This window comes from Nicotiana attenuata, chromosome 2 (genome assembly GCF_001879085.1).
Source record: "Nicotiana attenuata strain UT chromosome 2, NIATTr2, whole genome shotgun sequence".
Lineage (NCBI taxonomy): Eukaryota > Viridiplantae > Streptophyta > Magnoliopsida > Solanales > Solanaceae > Nicotiana > Nicotiana attenuata.
Genome location: NC_031990.1, coordinates 78,939,333 through 78,966,080, shown reverse-complemented (window position 1 = coordinate 78,966,080; position 26,748 = coordinate 78,939,333).

Here is a 26,748-nt window from a genome sequence, read left to right as displayed (position 1 = left end):
TTCATCATAAGGCAGCTTCATAAAATTTCCCCCAGCTAATTGATTCACTATGCACTGATTCGTTGTATTGATGCCCCGATAGAAGGTTTGTTGTATCATTGCCTCTGTCATATCATTATTGGGGAATTCTTTCACCATAGTTCTCTATCGCTCCCAAATCTCGTGCAATGGTTCAGTAGGCTCCTGCTTGAAGGCTAAGATCTCATCCCGTAGTGCTGCCATGTGTCCCGGTGAGAAACATTTAGCAATGAACTTATTCGCCAACTCATCCCAAGTTGTGATGGAATGGTTGGGAAGTCGCTCAAGACAATCCAATGCTTTCCCCCTAAGTGAGAATGGGAAAAACCTCAATCGAAGTGCATCTTCGGACACATTGGTTTGCTTGCTACCCCAACAGGTATCCACGAACCCCTTGAGATGTTTGTACGCATTCTGAGTGGGAGCACCTGTGAAATACCCACGCTGCTCCAATAATGTCAGCATCACGTTGGTTATTTGAAAATTGCCCGCCCGAATCCGGAGCGGAACAATAGCACTCGCATACCCTTGGTTAGGAAGAACTCTAGGAGCCACTCTTGGAGGTGGCGGAGGAGGGTCTGGAATATTATCATTTGCATTGTCCTGGCGGCCTCTACGTTGTCCTTGAGGTACAAGAGGAACCTTTTCATCTCCATTGTCATCTACCTCCCCCCCCGCATTCACGTTTCCAAGAGGGTCATTAGCATTAATGCCATTTTGTACCTGATGTATTGACACAAACAAATTAGTAACAAAGAAGGAAAGAAGAACAAAACACAAATCTATCTAGATAGATAGCATAAATTGTTAGCTCCCCGGCAACGGCGCCAAAAAGTAACCGCGGCCTACCCCACACTACCAATTTAAGTAGCTAGAGAGGGTCGGAGCAGCTTTTACCCGATTTTGGGTCGGGATCGATATCCACAGAGAGCTAGATTTGGAATCGAGTATCTATCTAGTTTAGGATTGCGTATGTGTTCCAAATTACACTTCTAAACATTTTTGAGGTTTTTGTTTACTTCTACTTTTTATCAAACTACAAAAGGTAAATGCAACTAGATTAAGCTAAGAGTTATAATGCTACGGATTGTTCAAATAGTTTAAAAGGCACTAGGGTAGTGACTTCCGCCTAGGTGGTCAATTGACGGGTACTTGAGTCCAAGGCACGTATGACATATTTGGGGAGTATGATATAACTGTTGCACGACTTTACCCACTCTACACCTCTCGGTGGTTTGAGTGATTTTGCCTGAATTGACTTTCTCAAGATCAATTGGGTATGCAAATTTGCACAAGCAACTAGGGTTCAAGTCGGGTATTACGATCTCTCGGTTTAACCCTTTAATTGGGGCTATCAATTCTCTTGAGTACGCCCCAATTCCTTGTTGGACTAATTCTAGAGACTTAGGCTCTCTTTCTCAAGAAGAGCAAAAGTCAACTAAACACAAACTAGTATTTGCAACCACTAATTTAACAATTAAACATGGAATTAGCCCAAATATCAAAAACCCATAGTCAATCAAGCCCTAAAATACAAGACCCATCAATTACCCACACTAGGGTTGAGCCACAACCCTAGCTTATAGGTCTAGCTGCTCATAATTAAAGAAGAAAAGCAAGAAATAGATGAAGATAAACTCATATTAATTAATTACTAAGATAAATAGAAAGAATCAATGATGAAATGTAGATAAAATTGCCCAAAATAGTTGAAAATATCGAAACCACGAGCGCAGCTCTTGACTGAATCTATCTGCTTAACCTAAAAATGGAAAAGAAGCTATTTATACTAAGCTGACAATTTTGGACAAAAATATCCCTACGGGGTTAGTGCGGACCGCACAAAATGGACCGCGGTCCGCACTAGGGCTTTGGACTTGAAAAACTGCTCTCTGAACCTTGGCATCGCGGACCGCAGAGAATGGACTGCGGCCGCGGAGCCTTCTAGTGCGGTCCGCATAAAAAGGACCGTGGACCGCATTGGCTTGACATCCTGAAATTGTAGCTCTCTGATTCTCCTCACTGAGGACCACAGAGAATGGACTGCGGCCGCGTTGATATCAGTGCGGACCGCACAAAATGGTAGTGCGGCCACACTGCCTCTTGGCCTGAAAATCCACCCCTCTGAATCTCCCAGTGCGGACCGCACAGAATGTAGTGCGGCCGCACTAGCCTTATTTAGCCTGAGCTTTGTCTTGTCTTTGGTGCTTGTGCAAGTTTCACTCCTTTTGAGCTGATTTTTGACATCTTGTCACTTTGTTGATCAAACCTGCAATCAAGCACAACTTGTGAGCCTTTTGGGACTATTTTGTATGAATTTCTAATCAAAGCATAAGCAAGAAGGAGTATAAAATGCGTCAAAATCCCTAGCTATCAGGTATCTCGGGAGATCCCCCTGTATGTTTACTTTGGGACTACGGATTTGCATTCCGGGAGATCCCCCTGCACTTTTACATGGGAACTACGGGACTGCACCCGGTAGATTCCCCCAGTACTGAGTATTTACATTTGGGACTACGGATCGGGATTCCGGTAGATCCCTGCGCATTATAAGTTGGACTACGAGATGGTATCCCGGGAGATCCACTGGATATTTATATTTGGGACTACAGGACAGTATCCTGGGAGATCCCCGGTTGTTATCTCTGTGTTGAGCTGTATTTACTTCCGTGATTTCTATGTCTCTATTAAAGTTGTTGTTGTTCTTTTATCCTGTGTTACTTTTTACTGCTGCACTTAAGTATGCTGTCTTATTCTACACTATTATATCTTGTATTTTCTTTAACCTCAGTAGGGCCCTGACCTTCCTCGTCACTACCCGACCGAGGTTAGGCTTGGCACTTACTGAGTACCGCTATGGTGTACTCATGCCCTTCCTGCGTATCTTTTTCATGTGCAGATCCAGGTTCTTCCACTCAGACTTATCACGCTTGAGGCAAGGCGTTTTGTAGAGACTCCGAGGTATATCTACCGCGTCCGCAGACCGAAGAGTCCCTTTCTATTCTCAGTACTAGTATAGCCCTTTTCTGTATTTTTCCTTGTTGGTAGACGTTTTGGAGTTAGAGCTTATTGTGTAATCTTTTAGCTTGTGATTCATGGGATTTTGGGTTTTGGGAGTTGTTCAGTTGTTGAGATCTTGTGTTGGTACATGTCGAGCGACATCTTAAACACTTCTATATTTGCTTATCTTCAGTTTTATTTAATTTGTTTTCCGCATTTAGCTCCTTTTTCCGCAAATTGTTAGGCTTACCTAGTCTTAGAGACTAGGTGCCGTCATGACAGTTCACGAAGGGCAAACTTGGGTTGTGACAGATACGAATCCAGCCATACCAATTTTATCGAATTCCGATAACAAATTGACCTCCAAATCTTAAATTTTCGTTCTTGAAAAGTTTTGCAGAAATCTTAATTTCTTCCATTTAAATCTGAAATAAATGATGAATATAACCATAGAATCATAAAGTATAATTACTTTCGGACATAGAACACCTACCCCAATCCATATAGTGCAAATCGCCTCAAAAATCGCTTCAATCCGAGCTCCATAGCTCCAAACAACATGCTTGCTTGGCATCTCAAGGGTGTTCTGGTAATTTCGTGAGAAATGGAGCAATGTGAGCATAAAAAGGCATCTTACCGTAGCTGCCATATAGATGTTTGAGTGACTAGACCGAATTGCCCCTTGCTTATGTCAGAATATACCACCACTTTATCCAAAAGCTTTTCTAAGACGTGGGTCCCACCTGACTCTTTATTTATCATTTTGCTAGAGCAAGAATACGAATATTCTAATAGACATTGTACAACTCTTTGAAAATCATGGGGCCAATTTAATAACCACGTGGCTAATGTTACTTAATTGTTTACTTGGTGTATTCTTATTCATACAGCAAATTATTTGAATGGAGATTCTGTTTGATTTAATTTAAGTACAGTTGACGTAAATTAAGGTTGGAAACTACATACAACATACTTAACATGATTACATGAAATTTTTATCTTAAGATTTTACATTTAAAAAATTAAAATCTTTTCGTCATTTGTTATACAATTTGGAAGTTTTGATGTGATTAGCTTTTTCCAGAGGGCCCCAGAATAACATGTTCTCAAATCTCATACCACATTATCAGAATAAACTCTACAACAACTAACAGCTACATCACATCATGGTGTGTTGCAGCATGCAACCCGATCTACAATTATATATCAATAACAAGTCTTCTCCGTTATGGCGCGTTACCCCAATCCCAAACAGTAATATAAATATTTGTTGCGGCGTGCAACCTGATCCCACATAATAATACCAATAGTCGTTGCGGCGTGCAACCTGATCCCACTCAATAATGCAATAACTATTGCAACGTGCAATCCGATCCCACACAATAATAATATAATGAACGTTTACAACAAACTACATTGTAATTCAAATAAAAAGCAATAAACAAATTACATAATTAAAGACGTGGGCGGATAAAATTTGCTATCTAATAACACACGAGGTCAAAAAAGCAAGTAAAGAGAGTCAATAAATAAAGACACAAATACATGAAAATAATTAGCAGTTAAGGCATGTACCGGTAAAGAAATAAATTAAACATGTAAAGGCAAGTAACGATTAAATCATTTAACAAGTAATAACATAGATTAAATGAAGGTATGGGATAATTGAAAACAATAAATAAATATCCTAACCCACATACTCAACATGTGACTACGTGTAACGACACAACTGGTCATTTTGAGCAATTGTGTCCGGTTCGGCAGTTTGAGGTCACGAGTAGCTTCATATTATGTGTGTCGAGTTGCGTGCATGGTTGGATTCTGTTTCCGGATGAATCGGAGTCGAATTGGAAGAAGGAATCTAATTTTGGAAGCTTAAGCGGTGAGAATTTGACCGGAATTTGACTTTTGAGTAAACGACCCCGAAATGAGTTTTGGATGATGTCAGTAGCTTCGTATGGTGATTTTGGACTTAGGCGTGTGTTCGGATTCGGATTTGGAGGCCTGTAGGGTAATTTGAGGGATTTCTGTGGAAGTTGAAAAAGTTGAAGTTTGGAAAATGGAGAGGTTTGACTGAGAGTTGACTTTGTGTTATCGAAGTCGGAATGTGATTCCGAAAGTTGGAACAGCTCTATTATGTCATTTGGGATTTGCCTGCAAAATTTGGTGTCGTTTGGAGTTGATTTGATATAGTTCGGACGCTTGGTTGCAATTCTAGAAGTTCTTGAAGTTCATAGTAATTTTCATGCGTTTTGGCATCCGATTCGTGGTTCTAGAGGTTATTTTGGTGTTCCGATCGCGCAAGCGAGTTCATGTTATGTGTACAGACCGGTGTGGGTGTTTAGTTTGGAGCCCCGAGGGCTCGGATGAGTTTCGAGCGCGTTTCAGAGTGTTTGGAAGAAAGTTCTGATCTGCTATTTGATCTCGCATTTGCGAGTTATGGGTCGCATTTGCACCATCACTTTTGCGGACATTGGATCGCATTTGTGAAAAAGGCTGGGACTGGCAGGCTTCGCATTTACGAAGCCAGCCTTGCAAATACGAAAATCGATCTGGGCAAGGGAAGTTTGCAATTGCGAAGTTTTGGGCCGCTTTTGCGAAGGCCCTTCGCATTTGCGAAGATTTTGTCACGACCCGGATTTCCCACCCTTGGGAGTCGTGATGTCGCCTACTCGTGAAAGCTAGGCAAGCCAACTATTTAGGTTTTAACCCGTTAGCAATCAACCCAAACGAATATAAACAATAACTAAAGCTAAATATATGAAAAGCACGAAAGAGTTATAACAAATTCAAATAATCCAATACATGTCTACTCACGAATCTAGAGTCACAAATTCACGAATTTCTACAAACACTGGTCTAGAAAGAAAAGTACAACTGTTCTGGGAATGAAAAGAGACAGCAGAAAGCTAAAACAGGGAAGGGGGACTTTAGGCTCTGCAGACGCCAGTAGATCTATCTTCGTCTCCCTGGACTGAAGGCAGCTACCTCAGCTACTCACCGGGTCAGGTAACGAAATCTGTACAAAAGAGTGGAGAGTGTAGCATCAATACAATCGACCCCATGCACTGAGTAAGTGTCGAGCTAACCTCGGCGAAGTAGTGACGAGGCTAGGACACGACAACCATATAAACCTGTGCAGTTAAATCATATACAAACAGAATCATAATAACAAAAATCAACAAAATAAGGTGGGAAGGGGACATGCGGCGGGGATTATCAGATTCTAACAATAAACCAATAAAGAAGCATCAATAAAGAGCCATAATGAACATCATATCTATATCAACAAGAATAATGGAACGGTAACACGTGCACAGCATCACCATTCGTGCTTTTACTCTCGTCCTCACCATATGAAACAATAGAAATGGCACGACATCACCCTTCGTGCATTACTTCTCATAATCATGGCACGACATCACCCTTCGTGCATTATTCCTCACAATATCGGCACGGCATCACCCTTCGTGCATTAACTCTCAAATCATGGCACGGCATCACCCTTCGTGCATTAACACTCATAATATCGGCACGGCATCATCCTTCGTGCATTACACTCACTCACAATATCATACACGCATCACCCTTCGTGCTTTACACTCTTCCTCACCCGAAAATTAGAAACAATATGTCCCGGCAAAGGAATCAACAATATCAACAATATCCCGGCAAGGGAATCAACAACAAAAATGACATCCCAGCAAGGGATTCAGCTATAACCAATCTTGTTTTCAACAATTAGTTTATAAAATGAAATTCAACTTGAGCCAATGCTCAACAATAGTCAATTACCAAGAAACTTTCATAAGCTTTGTTCAACATTAATAATCATCAATTTGAGCATGATCGATACATAATAGAGTCACAACAATCATGGTATAAGACTCACAGGCATGCTTGACACCAACGTATAGATACTCGTCACCACACCTATACGTCGTACTCGATACTAACACATAGCAAATAAGACCAAAACTCCTATTCCCTCAAGCTAAGGTTAAGCCAAACACTTACCTCGAATCCACGGACAAGATTAAGCCTCAACTATCGCTTTACCTCTCGGTTCCACTTCCAATTTGCTTGTATCTAGTCATAATTTACTTAATAACGTTAATAAATGCTAAATAAACCAATTCTAATGCATGAAAATAGATATCCCATTGTTTTCCCCCAAAAAGTCAAAAATCGACCCCGGGCACGCTTGGTCAAAACCCTAAGTTCGAACCAAAACCCGATCACCCATTCACTCACGAACTCAAATATGCAATTAGTTTTGAAATCGGACCTCAAATTGAGGTCCAAATCCCCAAAATTTGAAAATTCCAACTTCTACCAAAAAACACCCATTTTCCCATGAAAAATTCTAGATTTTGAAGTGAAATTATGTAAAAAGATGGATTAGATTGAAGAAAATGAGTTAAAAATCGTTTACCTATGATTTGGGGAATAACACTCTTCAAGAAAATCCCACTTAACAGGTGCAGTTATCCCACTTAACAGGTGCAGTTATCGCATTTGCAATCAGGGGTTCGCAATTGCGAACCCTGGGAATTTCTGTTAGCTTCGCATTCGCGACTGCTGGGAACTTACTGAGGACTTCGCATTTGCGAAGAAATGCTCGCAAATGCGAACAAGGCTGGCCAGGGCATACATCGCAATTGCGATCAGCCCCATCGCAATTACCAGGCCTGACAGGCTCGCAATTGCGAAGCCTGACCTCGCAATTGCGAGATCAGGTCCGGCAACCAATACCAGATGAAAAATCTGAAATTTCCTAAGTCTAATTCACCCTGTGGCCTATCCAAAACACACCCGAGCCCTCGGGGCTCCCAACCAAGCATGCACGCGAGTCTAAAAACATCATACGAACTTGCTCGTGCGATCAAATCATCAAAATAACATCAACAACTATGAATTCAACCTCAAATTCATCAAATTCCTTAAGAACATTGAAATTTCCATTTTCTCAACTAAAGGTCCGATATATACCAAATCAACTCCGATTCTTACCAAATTTCACAGATTCGAGTTAATTATTATTTTAAACCTGTACCGGGCTCCGGAACCAACATACGGGCCGGATACCATCAAGAACACACATCTTTTCATTTCAAAAAGTCTTTATATTTTCCAGCAAACAATTTTCATTAAAAATTCTTTTCTCGGGCTAGGGACCTCGGAATTCGATTCCGGGCATACGCCCAAGTCCCATATTTTACTACGGACCCTACGGGACCCTCCGATCACGGGTCCGGGTCCGGGTCCGTTTACCAAGAATGGTCACCAAAGTCAACTTTAATCAATTTTAAAGGCCAAATTCATTGTTTTTCCCAAATTTCACATAAAAGCTCTCCGGAAATGCGCCCGGACTGCGCACGCAAATTGAGGTGAGACAAAAAGAGGTTTTTAAGGCCTCGGAACACAGTTTTGACTTCTAAAACAAGAGATGACCTTTAGGGTCATCACAATTTTTATCGCAATGCGATGGAGACAGGGTAGTTCAGGCTTTGCATTTGCGAAGTATTCTTCGCTTTTGCGAGTTTACATTTGTGAACCCAATGTCGCAACTGCGACATCTGTAGCCTACTAAAAGCTGGGCAATCCGAATCTTAGCTTCATTTTTCCATAATTTGAACCTTAGGTCCGAGAGTGGGCGATTTTGAGAGAAGATTTTCATACCAAATCTTTGGATGAGTGTCTCTAATCAATTTTCCAACTATATTTTGTGATTATATCTTATATTTAACATCAAATTATGAGAATCTAAAGGAAAATTTGGGGAAAATTGTAAAGTCTTTCAAAAATGTAAAATGATGATTTGAAGGACCAAATGGTATCGGAATTTGATAATTTTTGTATGGGTGAACTCGTATCGGAATGGGTATTCGATTTTTGTAAATTTTGTCGGGTTCTGAGGTGCGAACCCGAGGTGTTGACTTTTGTTGACTTTTTACAAATTGTATAAGAATCATAGCTTTGATAATTGAAACTATTTTCTCTTGCATTTTTTGATATATTTAAGTCGTTTTTGGCTAGATTGAGCCGAGCATTGATGAATTGGTAAAGGAAAAGGCTAAATTGAGTATTGAATTGGCCGGATTGAGGTAAGTATCTTGCCTAACCTTGTGCCGGGGACTCCCCCATAGGATTTGAGTCCTCTATGTTAATTGTAGCCCGTGCATGCGAGGTGACGAGTGCGTGCTCGGTCTTATTTGTGGAAAATTTGCCTTTAGGGCTCTTAGGTTCTTATGTTCATTAAGTGGGAAGTTTTCTGATATAATTGAGTTTCCTATTTGCTAGTTTTACCTTTACATGCTTTATACGATGTTGTTAGATCCTCTTTACTCCTTACTTGTTATTTGACTCTTATTTGCCTTAGTTGAAGTGATTGCCTTCCTTATTATTTTGATACTTCTTAATTGTGAGTTCCTCTGACTTTGGACAAATATGCTACATGTCCAATTGTTGTGGTTGCCGGTGAAGTTACCACGTGCCTTACATGTCTCGTTGTCCTTGTAAAGGTTGTTGTATTCCTTTGATTTTTACGTGATGCTCTCGATGCCGTGTACTCATACTCTTGGTAGTATAAATTCTTGTAATTGAGTTGTGGGTTTGTTGTTGTTGTTGTTTATTTAAGCTATGGATTGGTGGGATCGAGTTGCACGCCACAACATATATACTATTTACTCTTATTGTAATTGTTAAGAGAGGAATAAGGCAGGATTAGTGGGATTAGGATGAGCGCCGCATCAATATATGTGCTTATGTAATCCTCTCTGACTGTGCAAGTTATTCGATAGTTTTACATTTCACTTAGGGATTGGTTATAGCTGGATACTGATAAGACCCTAGTTCATTTGTTCAAGACATTTATAATTTGTATGTCGGGTTCCACTGAGTTTTGAGGATCAGGTTATTGGCATTGAGTTATTGACTTGCCATTGTTCCTTGAATTCTTTCCTAAAACTATTACTCTGGTGAATTAATTTTCAAAGTAAATTTACTACGTTGAATCATCTCCTCCTGTCCTGCTAAGTTGTTAGTAATACAGTGATATAAAATAAAGGAATTAGTATCACGCTACTTTGTATGACTTTTAATTTTGAACTTGCCGTGTATATACACACACTTCAATAAGTCAAATTCCTATAATCGTTATTTTTTTTATTTAATTAGTTTCTCAATTAAATTTCCTTAACCCGATGAGATTGAATCTTACTTAAAAAAGGAATTTCTATTAAGTTTTAATTTAATAAATCCTATATTAAAGGCAATAATTTATTCGATGTTGTATTTTATTTGAAAAGGGTATTTTCTTCATTTAAATGATTTCTAAAAATAACTTCATCTTTTCTCGTTGATTTCCTAATTATTTTAGAGACGGTAACTTATTTGATGTTATATAAATGAGACTCCTTGAACATCTTAATTGCATCGGTTACGGACGTTATGCACTGGTAGCACGTGGATTTTGTTGTGCAAAATGGGATGGAAATATGTGGGCACAAGGTGCCATGTGTGCTAAAGGTTTGGAAATTGAGATTATGTTATGAGATTGTCGGGATTGTGTATTAGAAATGATGTGATATAACATCGCCTTCTTTATTTTGAGCACATTTTTGCTTGTCTGTGTACTAGCTATACAACAACAACAACAACAACAACAACAACAACAACAACAACAACAACCCAGTAAAATCCCACAAGCGGGGTCTGGGGAGGGTAGTATGTACGCAGACCTTACCCCTACCCCGAAGGAGTAGGGAGGCTATTTTCGGAAGACCCTAGGCTCAAGATAAGAAGAAAAACAAAAAGGAGAGAATATTAGTTTTACCACAGAGATCATAGAAAAAATAGGAACATAAAATGCAGAAGGAAAAATGCAAAACAAAAACAAAAATGATGCTAGTAAATAGGTCCTGCACCGAAAAGAGAAAATAGTAAGACACGACAATGCCCCTAGCTATCTCATACAAAAACCCTACCAGACTAAGCTCACAACACTACAAGGTAACACAAGACTCAACTACCTCCTAGCCAATAACCGTAATAGTCGACCTCCACAACTTCCTATCAAGTGTCATGTCCTCGGAAATCTGAAGCCTCGCCATATCCTGCCTAATCACTTCTCCCCAATACTTCTTAGGCCGCCCTCTACCTCTTCTCGTGCCCTCCACAACCAGTCGCTCATACCTCCTTACTGGAGCATCTGGGCTTTTCCTCTATACATGTCCGAACCATCTGAGCCTCGCTTCCCGCATCTTGTCATCAATGGGAGCCACGTGCACCTTCTCCCGAATATCATCATTTCTAATCTTGTCCATCCTAGTGTACCCGCACATCCACCTCAACATCCTCATTTCTGATACTTTCATCTTTTGGATATGTGAGTTCTTAACAGGCCAACACTCAGCCCCATAAATCATGGCCGGTCTAACCACTATGTTGGTGTTAATTTACTTGGTTATCTTTCGTTACCATCCGTGTTTCCCTTTATTATCTCTACTGTTTGTAGTTTGATTTCTCCCTGCTAGTGATATTACTTTGTATCTTTATATTGATAATTTATTGTCATATCCTATTCAATTTATTTTATCAGTAGGTGTCTTGACTGTTCCTCGTCACTACTCCATCGAGGTTAGTCTTGATACTTACTGGGCACCGCTGTGGTGTGCTCATACTACACTTCTGTACAGTTTTGTACAAATCCAGGTATTTGGTCGATATTAGCTGTGCGGATCGTCGCGGTGGAGACTCAAGGTAAACTTGTTGTTGCGTTCGCAGGCCTCACAGTCACCTTCATTTGTACTTATTTCCATTGGTTCCTTTTTTCTGGAATAGTGATGTATTTATTTTATATAACTACTCTTAAAAAGGCTTATGACATGTACTACCGGTTTTGGGAATCGTAATTGTTCAGAGTTATCTAATCTGAAGTTAGTGAATGTCAATGTTATTTCTGTTAAGGTTAGGCTTACCTAGTTTAGAGACTAGGTGCCATCACGACTCCTTCGGAGGGATTTTGGGTCGTGACACTACGTATATACACTCGTCACCTTGCATACACTTCGCTCCCATACACAAATCAAATATCAAATAATTCAATCAAGTCCTAATTGCCTCAAGTCAAGGTTATACACGACACTTACCTCTTTGTGCAACCAACTCAACAATCAACCACGACTTTTCTTTTTCGAACAACAAATCAACCAAATCTAGCCAAATATCGTACAAACAATTCAAAATAAGCTTTAGAAACTACCCACGAATGAAAATGGTTCAATCTTTGATGAAATTGAAAAAGTCAACAAAAGCCAACCCGGGGCCCGCTTGGTCAAAATCCAAGATTCGGACTAAATTCGATTACCCATTCACCCTTGAGCCCAGTTATGTGATTTGTTTTGAAATTCGACCTCAATTTGAGGTCTAAATCTCAATTTTATAAAGTTTCTATATTCTCGCCAAATCTTCAATTTCTACCATGAAATTCCTAGATTTGATGTTACAAGCTCACGATAAGTAATGGGACATTGAAAGAAAGTGGGTTAGAGTGTCTTACCAATAATTTTGGAAAGAAAAGGTTCTTCAAAAATCACCTATAGAGTGTTTGGGGTTGAGAAATAATTTGAAATGAGCTAAGTCTCGTCCCCCCCCCCCTACCCAAATGCAAACATCACAATTGCGAACTCTTGTTCGTAATTGCGATGTTCGAGAAAGAGAACCAACCTTCGCAAAAGCGAAGAAGCTATCTAGCCATTAGTTGTCGCAAAAGCAACAGAAAACATGCATTTGCAAACATCCCCCATTCACATCTGCGATTCCCCACTTTCTGTCACGACCCGGATTTCCCACCCTCGGGAGTCGTGATGGCGCCTACTCGTGAAAGCTAGGCAAGCCGAGAGTTACAAATTTTATTACCCTTTTTCCTTAACCTTGTAACATTTACAAATTAACATGTGATCAACAGCGGAATAATCATAATAAACAGAAATGCGGAAGACGAAATCTAATGGTTTAACCAAATACTAGTACAAAATCCAACATACAACTCTACCCAAATTGGTGTCACAATGTCTCGGACCATCTACGAATACTACAAACAGTGGTCTGAATGGAAAATACAAGTTTGTCTCTGAAATACTTAAAAACAGAATGAAAAAGATAGAAGGGGATGCCAAGGCATGCGGACGCCTGCAGGAGTACCTCGGGTCTCCGCCGCTGGACTGAAGGCAGCAACCTCACTGTGGTCCAAAAGCTCTAGCACCGGGATCTGCACACAGTGCAAAGTGTAGTATCAGCACAACCGACCCCATGTGCTGGTAAGTGTCGAGCCTAACCTCGGCAAAGTAGTGACGAGGCTAGGACAGGACTACCAAATAAACCTGTGCAGTTAAATCATATACGGCAAGTAATAATAACAGAAACTAGCAGTTAAAGATAGGAAGGGGAAACATGCTGCGGGGAATATCAAGTACAAACAGAATTTCAGTAAAGAAGCATAAGGAACACCAAAATTCAACTATAGGCAAGAATAAGGAGAACAATAACAAGTGCACGGCATCACCCTTCGTGCTTTTACACTCGTTCTCACTATAAGAATCAATATAATCGGCACGGCATTACCCTTTGTGCTTTTAACACACATAATCATGGCATGGCATTATCCTTCGTGCATTATCACTCATATCATGGCACGGCATCACCCTTCGTGCTTTTACATTTACAATATCGGCACGGCATCACCCTTCGTGCATTAACACTCACTCACAAATATCACGCACGGCATCACCCTTCGTGCTTTCCACTCGTCCTTACCCAAGCAACAATTACAAAGCAATTCGGGCAAGGGAATCAATAAAATCACAATAGTATCCCGGCAAGGGAACAATGGTTTAACAATAATATCCCGGCAAGGGAAACAATATCATAAGCAATAACATCCCGGCAAGGGAAACAATATCATAAACATAACATTCCGGCAAGGGAAAATAATATCATAAACCTCTTCTCATTTCCTCAGTCACTTCTCAACACAAATCTCAACTTGAGCGAATGCTCTACAATGTTCAATTATCAAGAATACTTCCATAAGCCTTGTTCAACATTAATAATCATCATATTAAGCATGGACAATACGTAACGGGGTCACAACAATCATAGTATAAGACTCACGGGCATGCTTGACACCAACGTATAGATACTCGTCACCACACCTATACGTCGTACTCAACAATTAACACATAGCAAATAAGACTACAACTCCTATTACCTCAAGCTAAGGTTAGACCAAACACTTACCTCAATGCCACGAACACAATCAAGCCTCAACTACCGCTTTACCTCTTGATCCCACCACCAACCCGCTTGTATCTAGTCACAATTTATTTAGCGATATCAATAAATGCTAAATGAATCAATTCTAATGCATGAAAATAGGTTTTCTAATGATTTCCCCAAAAAGTCAAAAATCGACCCCGGGCCCGCTAGGTCAAAACCCGAGGTTCGAACCAAAACCCGATCACCCATTCCCCCACGAACTCAAATATATAATTTTTTTTGAAATCGGACCTCAAATCGTGGTCCAAATCCCCAAAATTTGAAAATCCTAAGTTCTACCCAAAATCACCCAATTTACCATGAAAACCCCTTGATTTTGAAATGAAATCATGTAAAAAGATGGATTAGATTGAAAGAAATGAGTTAGAAAGGACTTACTAATGATTTGGAAGAGTATGTGCGTTTGAAAAATCGCCCAAGATGTTTTAGGGTTTGCAGAGTTTGGAAAATGGGGGAAAATCCCGTCAAAATTTCATTTAGCAGGTCTCAGTTGTCGCAATTGCGACTGATAGTAGGCTATATATACGCTATTTACACTCCAAATGTACCATACTTTATTGTTGTTTTAAAGGCTAAATGATAACAAAATACTCTAATTGGTGTTCTTTTGCTTTGCAGGGACTAATCCAAGTTAGGAAGAGACTATGGAGTGTTTTGGAGTCAATAATGTGGAAATAAGGCCAATCAAGAAGAACCCAAACGAAAATAAGCAAGAAAGAGGCAAAGGAGGACTGGACAAGAGGCCACCACGACCGCGGTCGACCGCGGCTGGAACGCGGTAGGCCACAAGATTGAGGCAGAATAGTTGCGATTCACCGCGTCGCGCCGCATTCTGCCGCGGCCGCGGTCGACTGTGTAATCGCCCAGAAATTTTGGGACTAAAGTGTAAATCGGGAGAAACTTATCCTAACCCTTTATAATCTCAACAAACTCGCCAAAGCAAAGGTTAAGCTTGTTTTTAGACTGAATTGGAGGCAAGAACAAGTGTGAGAAGAGCAATCAACCATTAGAGTTTTTCAATCTTCTCTTTGTTATCTTATTTGCACATTATGAATACTTTAGTGATTTTATCTTGCTTTGCTATGAGTAGCTAAATACTTTGTCTAGGGTTTTGATGGAACCTATTGAAGTATGAACTTCGTGTTATGTTAATATAGTTTGCCCGGTTTAATCTCTATTTGTTCAACTACGTTCTTGTTGTAGTTAATTGATAGGATCCTCGATTAGCTGTGCCTAATTAGTATGTATTACTCGGGAGAGGGTGCATATTTAGGTAATTGTTGAACAACACCACTCCCAAAGTATACGAGGGATCAATAACCGAGGGTTTGAAGGCGGGATTAGGGATAATGAAGCCTTGGGTGTGATCTAAAGTGAGCTGTAATAAAAGCCAGCTAGCGTAACTCGGGAGAGTGCGTCTAGTAAATTATCGTAATTACTCGAGAGAGATTTACGGTAGTAAGAGTGCTCATGATTGATAGAGACGATTAAGCAAATCTATATGAAACATATCCGGAAGGGATTCCATCAATAGGGGAAATCATATTGTTTACACCTCAATCGTAGTTAGTTTTTAGTTTATGTAATTTCATTCAGTTACAGCTATTAAAAATACCACCAATTGTTATTCAAAATATTTGGGAAGTTCACTACGCAGAATTTAGTGAGTCTGACAAAAGTAACTGGTAGGTTAATTCCCTGAGGATTCGACTCTGGGCTAAATACTCAGATTATATTTGCAACGTCCGCTTTATCCTTTATATTCGCAATTGCGAACCCCTTTGGAACCTGCTGTCTGCGCATTTGCGAAGAACTATTAGCATTTGCGACTCTGACACTTTCGCATTTGTGATCAAAAGGGTCGCATTTGCAATCAAAAGGGTCGAATTTGCGATCAAGGCCTGGCCAGGCTTGGTTCGCATTTGCGACGCCTGGGTCACAATTCCCAAGCCTGAGAACTTCGCAATTGCAAAGCCTGGTCTCGCAATTGCGAGATCAGAGGCCTGGGCAAAAATACCAGATACCAGCAATCTTTCCTAAGTCCAATTTCACTCAGTGGCCTATCCAAAACTCACCCGAGCCCTCGGGGCTCCAAACCAAACATGCACGCAAGTCCAAAAACTTCATACGGACTTGCTCGTGCGATCAAATCATCAAAATAACATCAACAACCATGAATTAAACCTCAAATTCATAAAATTACTCAAGAACATCAAAATTTCTATTTTCTCAGCTATACGTCCAATTTATACCAAATCAATTCCGATCTTTACCAAATTTCACAGATTCAACTTAATTATTATTTTAAACTTGTACCGGGCTCCGGAACCAGGATACGGGCCCGATACCATCAAGAATTTCATCAATTCGCTTCTAAAAAGCCTTTATATTTTCCAGCAACCAATTTTCTTTAAAAATTCTTTTTCTCGGGCTTGGGACCTCGGAATTCGATTCCGGCATACGCCCAAGTCCCATATTTTACTACGGACCCTACGAGACCGTCGGATCATGGGTCCGAGTCCGTTTACCATGAATGTTGACCAAAGTCAACCTTACTAATTTTAAAGGCCAATTTCCTTATTTTACTTAGATTTCACACAAAAGCTTTCCGAAAACGCGCCCAGACTGTGCAACAAATCGAGGTGAGACAAAAAGAGGTCTTTAAGGCCTCGGCACATAGAATTTACTTTCAAAATAAGTGATGACCTGTTGGGTCATCATATTCTCCACTTCTAAAACAACCGTTCGTCCTCGAACGAACATAAGAAAAGTACCTGAGTCGGAGAAAAGATGGGGATATTGGCTCCGCATATCGGACTCGGACTCCCAGGTCGCTGCCTCAACAGGCTGACCCCTCCACTGAACACGAACCGAAGGAAAACTCTTCGATCTCAACTGATGAACCTGCCGGTCTAGAATAGCTACCGGCTATTCCTCATAGGATAAGTCCTTGTCCAACTGGACAGTGCTGAAGTCTAACACGTGGGATGGATCGCCGTGATACTACCGAAGCATGGACACATGAAACACTGGATGCACGGCTGATAAACTCGGCGGCAACGCAAGTCTGTAAGCCTCCTCTCCCACTCGATCAAGAATCTCAAAAAGACCAATGAATCTAGGGCTTAGCTTTCCCTTCTTTCGAAATCTCATCACGCCCTTCATAGGCGACACCCGAAGCAACACCCGCTCGCCGACCATGAATGCCACGTCACGAACCTTACGGTCGGCATAACTCTTTTGCCTGGACTAAGCTCTATGAAGCCTATCCTAAATGATCTTAACCTTGTCCAAGGCATCCTGCACCAGATCCGTACCCAACACTCGAGCCTCTCCCGGCTCAAACCACCCAACCGGCGACCGACACCGCCTACCATATAAAGCCTCATAGGGAGCCATCTGGATGCTCAACTGATAGTTGTTGTTGTAGGCAAACTCCGCTAAAGGCAAGAACTGATCCCACGAGCCTCCAAATTCAATAACACAAGCTCGGAGCATATCCTCCGAAATCTGAATAGTACGCTCGGACTGCCCGTCCGTTTGAGGATGAAATGTTGTGCTCAACTCGACCCGTGTGCCCAACTCACACTGAACTGCCCTCCAGAAATGTGAGGTAAACTGTCTACCTCGGTCAGAAATAATAGACACGAGCACACCATGAAGACAAACAATCTTCCGGATATAAATCTCTGCCAACCTCTTAGAAGAATAGGAAACTGCCACAGGAATGAAATGCGCTGACTTGGTCAGCCTATCAACAATAACCCACACTGCATTGAACTTCCTCTGAGTCCGTGGGAGTCCAACAACGAAGTCCATAGTGATACGCTCCCACTTCCACTCAGGAATCTCAATCTTCTGGAACAAACCACCAGGTCACTAATGCTCGTACTTTACATGCTGACAGTTCAAACACCGAGCCACATATGTAACAATATCCTTCTTCATCCTCCTCCACCAATAATGCTACCGCAAGTTCTGATACATCTTAGTGGCACCCGAATGAATGGAATACCGGGAACTATGGGCCTCCTCTAGAATCAACTCTCGAAGTCCATCCACATTAGGCACACAAACTCGACTCTACATCCTCAAAACTCCATCATTTCCTACAGTAACCTGCTTGGCACCACCGTGCCGCACTGTGTCTCTAAGGACACACAAATGAGGATCATCATACTGCCGATCTCTGATACGCTCAAATAATGAAGAACGAGCGACTGTACAAGCTAACACACGGATTGGATCAGAAATATCCAACCTCACGAATTGATTGGCTAAATACTGAACATCCAAAGCAAGCGGTCTCTCACCGACCGGAATATACGCAAGACTGCCCATATTGACTGACTTTCTACTCAAAGTATCGGCCACTACATTGTCCTTCCCCGGATGATATAAGATAGTGATATGATAGTCTTTCAGTAGCTCCAACCACCTTCTCTGCCGCAAATTTAGCTCCTTTTGCTTGAACAAGTACTGTAGATTTGTGATCCGTGAACACCTCACATGACACGCCATATAAATAGTGCCTCCAAATCTTCAGCACGTGAACAATGGCTACTAACTCCAAATCATGAACTGGATAATTCTTCTCATTAATCTTCAACTGTCGCAAAGCATAAGCAATGACCTTGCCATCCTGCATCAACACCGCACAAAGTCCAATACGAGATGCGTCACAATAAAATGTATATGGCCCTGAACCTGTAGGCAAAACCAATACCGGCGTCGTAGTCAAAGCTGTCTTGAGCTTCTGAAAGCTCGCCTCACACTCGTCCGACCACCTGAACTGGGCACCCTTTTGGGTCAACCTGGTCATCGGGGCTGGAATAGATGAAAACCTCTCCACAAACCGACGGTAATAGCCCGCCAAACCCAAGAAACTCCGGATCTCTGTAGCTGATGCGGGTCTAGGCCAGTCCTTGACTGCCTCTATCTTCTTTGGATCCACCTGAATACCCTCTGCTGATACAACGTGACCCAAAAAAGCAACTGATCCCAACCAAAACTCACACTTCGAAAACTTAGCATACAACTGACTATCTCTCAAAGTCTGAAGAACAACTCTCAGATGCTGCTCATGATCCTCCCAGCTGCGGGAATAGATCAATATATCATCAATAAAGACTATCACGAAAGAATCCAAGTAAGGCTTGAACACTCGGTTCATCAAATCCATGAAAGCTGCTGGGGCATTGGTCAACCTGAATGACATCACCAAGAACTCATAATGCCCGTACCGAGTGCGGAAAGCTGTCTTAGGGACATCGGATGCCCTAATCCTCAACTGATGGTAGCCATATCTCAAGTCAATCTTAGAAAAAACTTGGGCACCCTAAAGCTAGTCAAACAAATCATTAATCCTCGGCAATGGGTACTTGTTTTTTTATTGTGACCTTGTTCAACTGCCGATAATCTATACACATCCTCATTGACCCATCCTTCTTCTTTACAAACAACACCGCCGCACCCCAGGGCGAGACACTAGGTCTAATAAAGCCCTTATCAAGCAAGTCTTGCAACTTCTCCTTCAATTCTTTCAACTCAGGCGGGGTCATACGATACGGCAGTATAGAAATGGGCTGAGTGCCCGGAGCCAAATCAATGCAAAAGTCATTATTCCTGTCGGGTGGCATACCTGGTAGGTCTAAAGGAAATACCTCAGAAAACACACGAACAACAGGCACAGAATCCATAGAAGGAACCTAGGCACTAGAATCACGAACATACGCCAAATCAGCCAAACATACCTTATCAACCATATGCCGAGCCATCATATATGAGATAACCCTACGGGTAGAATGACTAGGAGTCCCTCTCCACTCCAAACGAAGTAAACTCGGCAAAGCTAAGGTCACAGTCTTGGCATGACAGTCCAAGATAGCATGGTAAGGTGATAACCAGTACATCCCCAATATGACATCAAAATCAACCATATCCAAAAGTAACAGATCTACTCGGGTCTCAAGACCCCTAATCACAACTATACATGAATGATGGACACGATCTACCACAATAGAATCAACCACCGGTGTAGACACATATACAGGAGCACTTAAGGAATCACTAGGCACGACCAAATACAGTGCAAAATAAGAAGACACATAGGAGTATGTAGATCCTGGATCAAATAGAACTAAGGCATCTCTACTACAAACCAGAACAGTACCTGTGATAACTGCATCGGAGGCCTCAGCCTCAGGCCTAGCTAGAAGAGCATAACATCGGGGCTGGGCCCCACCACTTTAAACTACATCTCTAGGACGGCCTCCTACTGGCTGGCCTCCACCTCTAGCAGCCTGACCTCCACCTTTAATACCTTTACCTCCACCTCTAGCACCTCTACCTCCACCTCTAGCTGGCTGAGCGGGCGGTGGAACACTCGGTGCCTGAACCATGGCATGGGAACCCTGATGCTGAGAGCTGCTCGGTGCTCGAGGGCAAAATCTAGAAATATGCCTCGTGTCGCCACAAGTATAACAAGCCCTCGGCTACTGGGGCTGACAACCCTGAAAACTCTGGAGCGGAGGTGCACTGATAGGAGCTGGCGATGCACTGTAGGGAAGCTGATCAGAATACATCATATGAGAACCACGGCCACCTGGAGCATCGTGAGAAACCTGTAGTGCTAAATGAAACGGCCTAGAAGGATGGCCCCTACCAAAAGAATCCCTGCCTCCAGACGAGGCACCACTGAACCTGCCTGAATGATGAGGCCTCTTGTCAGACCCCTGACCACTCCCCTGTGATAGAACCATCTCAACTCTTCTGGCCACATTGGCCGCATCCTGAAAAGAAACCTCGCTTCCCGTCTCCTTGGCCATCTGCAATCCAATAGGCTGAACGAGTCCCTCGATGAACCTCCTCACTCTCTCTCTCTCTCTCTCAGTGGGAAGTATAAGAAGAGCATGACGGGCCAAGTTAATAAATCTGGTCTCGTACTGAGTAACGGTCATAGAACCCTGCTGGAGACGCTCAAACTGCCTCCGATAGTTCTCCCTCTGAGTGATAGGAAGAAACTTCTCCAGAAATAGCTGAGAGAACTGATCCCAAGTCAAAGCTGGTAACCCAGCTGGTCTATCCAAACAATAATCCCTCCACCAAGTCTTGGCGGATCCAGACAGACGAAAAGCGGCAAAGTCGACCCCATTGGTCTCTACTATCCCCATGTTCCATAGAACCTCATGACATCTGTCCAAATAATCCTGGGGATCCTCAGAAGATGTACCACCAAAATTAGTAGTAAAAAGCTTGGTGAACCTGTCCAACCTTCACAAGGCATCAGCAGACATAGCTGGCCCCTCACCGGTCTATGCCAAAACACCTGGCTGAACTACCCCAACTGGCTGAGCTGCTGGAGTCTGAAATTGGGGAGCCATCTGCTCAGGAGTGCGAGTAACAGGAGTCTGGGCTCCTCCTCTAGCCTGAGAGATGGCTGGTGCTACAGGAAGCAAGCCTGCATGGGCGTCACTCTCCATAAGGCCCACTAGATAGACCAGAGCATCCTGAAGTACCCGAGTGGCGATGAACCCCTCTATGACCTAAGCTGGTCCTACTAGAACTGTCTGGGCTGGAACCTCATCGTCAAACTCAACCTGAGGCTCCACCGTTGGTGCTGCTGCTCGAGCTCTGGGCTGAACTCGGCCTCTACCTCGGGCCCTAGCACGGCCTCGACCTCTGCCCCTCGCAGGAGCTGCTACTAGGGGCTCGGGCTGCTGGTCGGCTGATAAAGCGGTACGTGTTCTCACCATCTGCGAAAGAACAGAGTGGAAGTTCAATTAGCATTGAAAAATCAAGTCGCACGACAGGAAATAATAGATGTGAAATTTTTCCTAACTCTGTAGCCTCTGAGGAATAAATACAGACGTCTCCATACCGATCTCTCAGACTCTACTAAACTTGTCCGTGAATTGTGAGACCTAAGCAACCTAGAGCGATACCAACTTGTCACGATCCGGATTTCCCACCCTCAGGAGTCGTGATGGCGCCTACTCGTGAAAGCTAGGCAAGCCGAGAGTTACAAATTTTATATCCCTTTTTCCTTAATCTTTTAACATTTACGAATTAACATGTGATCAACAGCGGAATAATCATAATAAACAGAAATGTGGAAGACAAAATCTAATGGTTTAACCAAATACTAGTACAAAATCCAACATACAACTCTACCCAGAATTGGTGTCACAATGTCACGGACCATCTACGAATACTACAAACATTGGTCTGAATGGAAAATACAAGTCTGTCTCTGGAATACATAAAAACAGAATGGAAAGATAGAAGGGGACGCCAAGGCCTGTGGACATCTGCAGGACTACCTCGGGTCTCCGCCACTGGACTGAAGGCAGCAACCTCACTGTGGTCCAAAAGCTCCAGCACCGGGATCTGCACACAGTGCAGAGTGTAGTATCAGCACAACCTACCCCATGTGCTGGTAAGTGTCGAGCCTAACCTCGGCGAAGTAGTGACGAGGCTAAGACAGGACTACCAAATAAACCTGTGTATTTAAATCGTATAAGGCAAGTAATAATAACATAAACTAGCAGTTAAAGATAGGAAGGGGGAACATGCTGCGGTGAATATCAAGTACAAACAAAATTTTAGTAAAGAAGCATAAGGAACACCAAAATTCAACTATAGGCAAGAATAAGGAGAACAATAACAAGTGCACGGCATCACCCTTCGTGATTCTCGTTATCACTATAAGAATTAATATAATCGGCACGACATCACCCTTCGTGCTTTACCTCATATAATCATGGCACGGCATTATCTTTCGTGCATTATCACTCATATCATGGCACGGCATCACCCTTCGTGCTTTTACATTTACAATATCGGCACGGCATCATCCTTCGTGCATTAACACTCACTCACAAATATCACGCACGGCATCACCCGTCGTGCTTTTCACTCGTCCTTACCTGAGCAACAATCACAAAGCAATTCGGGCAAGGGAATTAATAAAATCACAATAAAATTCCAGCAAGGGAACAATGGTTTAACAATAATATCCCGGCAAGGGAAACAATATCATAAGCAATAACATCCCGGCAAGGGAAACAATAACATTCCGGCAAGGGAAAACAATATCATAAACCTCTTCTCATTTCCTCAATCACTTCTCAACACAAATCTCAACTTGAGCCAATGCTCTACAATGTTCAATTATCAAGAATACTTCCATAAGCCTTGTTCAATATTAATAATCATCATATTAAGCATGGACAATACATAACGGAGTCACAACAATCATAGTATAAGACTCAATCATAGTATAAGACTCACAGGCATGCTTGACACCAACGTATAGATACTCGTCACCACACCTATACGTCGTACTCAACAATTAACACATAGCAAATAAGACTACAACTCATATTCCCTCAAGCTAAGGTTAGACCAAACACTTACCTCAATGCCACGAACACAATCAAGCCTCAACTACCGCTTTACCTCTTGATTCCACCACCAACCCGCTTGTATCTAGTCAAAATTTACATAGCGATATCAATAAATGCTAAATGAATCAATTCTAATTCATGAAAATAGGTTTTCTAATAATTTCCCCAAAAAGTCAAAAATCGACCCCGGGTCCGCTTGGTCAAAACCCGAGGTTCGAACCAAAACCCGATCACCCATTCCCCCACGAACTCAAATATATAATTTGTTTTGAAATTGGACCTCAAATCGAGGTCCAAATCCCCAAAATTTGAAAATCCTAAGTTTTACCCAAAATCACCCAATTTCCCATGAAAACCCCTTGATTTTGAAATGAAATCATGTAAAAAGATGGATTAGATTGAAAGAAATGAGTTAGAAATGACTTACTAATGATTTGGAAGAGTATATGCCTTTGAAAAATCGCCCAAGGTTTTAGGGTTTGAAGAGTTTGGAAAATGGGGAAAAATCCCGTCAAAATTTCATTTAGCAGGTCTCAGTTGTCGCAATTGCGACCAGGGTTCACAATTGCGAACCCCTTTGGAACCTGCTGTCTTCGCATTTGTGAAGAACTAGTCGCATTTGCGACTCTGCCACTTTCGCATTTGCGATCAAAAGGGTCGCATTTGCGATCAAGGCCTGCCCAGGCTTGGTTCGCATTGGCGACGCCTGGGTCGCAATTCCCAAGCCTGAGAACTTCGCAGTTGCGAAGCCTGGTCTCGCAATTGCGAGATCAGAGGCCTGGGCAAAAATACCAGATACCAGCAATCTTTCCCAAGTCCAATTTCACTCCGTGGCCTATCCAAAACACACCCGAGCCCTCGGGGCTCCAAACCAAACTTGCACGCAAGTCCAAAAATATCATACGAACTTGCTCGTGCGATCAAATCATCAAAATAACATCAACAACCATGAATTAAACCTCAAATTCATAAAATTACTCAAGAACATAAAAATTTCTATTATCTCAACTATACGTCCGATTTATACCAAATCAATTCCGATCTTTACCAAATTTCACATATTCAACTTAATTATTATTTTAACTTGTACCGGGCTCCGGAACCAGGATACGGGCCCGATACCATCAAGAATTTCATCAATTTGCTTCTAAAAAGCCTTTATATTTTCCAGCAAACAATTTTCTTTAAAAATTATTTTCTCGGGCTTGGGACCTCGGAATTCGATTCTAGGCATACGCCCAAATCCCATATTTTACTATGGACCCTACGAGACTGTCGGATCACGGGTCTGGGTCCGTTTACCAAGAATGTTGACCAAAGTCAACCTTACTAAATTTTAAAGGTCAATTTCCTTATTTTACTTAGATTTCACGCAAAATCTTTTCGGAAACGCGCCCGGACTGCGCACGCAAATCGAGGTGAGACAAAAAGAGGTTTTTAAGGCTTCGGAACACAGAATTTACTTTCAAAACGAGTGATGACCTTTTGGGTCATCACACTTTCGCATTTGCGAAGGTTGTCCGGCTAGGCTCCCGTCGCATTTATGAGGCTATCTTTGCAATTACGAATACATCAGCCCCTCTCATTCATCGCATTTGCGAGTTCAACTCTGCAAAAGCGGGACTCGCAATGCGAGACCTGCAATCAGACACCAGCAGTTGCTGGGCACCAACATTTCCAAACTATTTCGTAACGCATCTGAAACTCACCCAAGACCCTCGGGCTCAAAACCAAACATGCACTCTAGCGTAATAACATCATATATACTTGTTCGCTATCAATTAACATGAATCGATCATTAAAACTCATGATTTTCAACTTGAAAACTCATTTTCACAATTTTTCACATAACGCGCCGAAATACGCTCGGTCACCCCGGACCCGAACCAAACGTGCGTACAAGTACAAAAATATCATACGAACCTGTCGAAAACGTCAAAATACCGATCCGAGATTGTTTACCAAGAAAGTTGATTGTGGTTAATTCAAGTCCCATTTTGAGCCTAAAATCACTTTTTCTTTAAATTTTTACGTAAAACCTTTTCTGAAAACGATAAGGACCATGAACGCAGTCAAGAAACATCAAATAAAGCTATTAGAGGTCTCAGAAAATGGAAATAGAGGCTAGTACTCAAAACGACCTATCGGATCGTTACAATGAGAAAAGATCTATGAATACACTAAAATTTAGTAGATTTGAATTTTATATATAGATATATAAAAATGGACTGATTTTAAAAAAAAATCTAAATATCAAAAAATTATCCAAGAACTATTTTGTATAATGTGAGCTCTATATTTATAATAATAATAATAAATAAAAAATGGTATTTCGCTAAGAGCCTTTATGCTTTTAATATAACTAGTTACTCGGCACGTGCGTTGCATGTGTATACCGAGTCATATAGTACACAACAAATGATCAATCCCTCACGTACCCACACATAAACAACAATAAATTATTCTACCTAACTGTAACTTTAAATATTTTTTGTATATTTAATTATTGTTTGGCAGCTTTATTCTGAACTGCACATGTATTATTTTTATCTTCCTATTAATTGTGTCTTTCTTCTCTACGATGCACGCTTCAATTGTGCCTCTAGCTATCTATCACTTTAATAGATCAAAAGTACTGAGTAACATCACACGCAAGAAAACGTTTAACTTATTATAAAGTATTAGGACTACCACTTCAAAGTCGAGAACATTCAAATTTACAAAAAATTAAGTCAAGAACCAATATCTAATTAATTGGAAAGGCTAAGCACCGTCTTACGTAACAAAAACATTTAATTTATCAAAGTGTTGGGATTACCATTTTAACGTTGCTATTATTTAAATTTTGTAAAATGAATCAACAACCAACATCAGAAGTACTAAGCAATATCACACAAATCGATAAACATGTAACTTATCAAAATATTTAGAGTACCTGGTTATTTTTTAAAAGGTGCATGAATCAATAAAGTTATAAAGATCA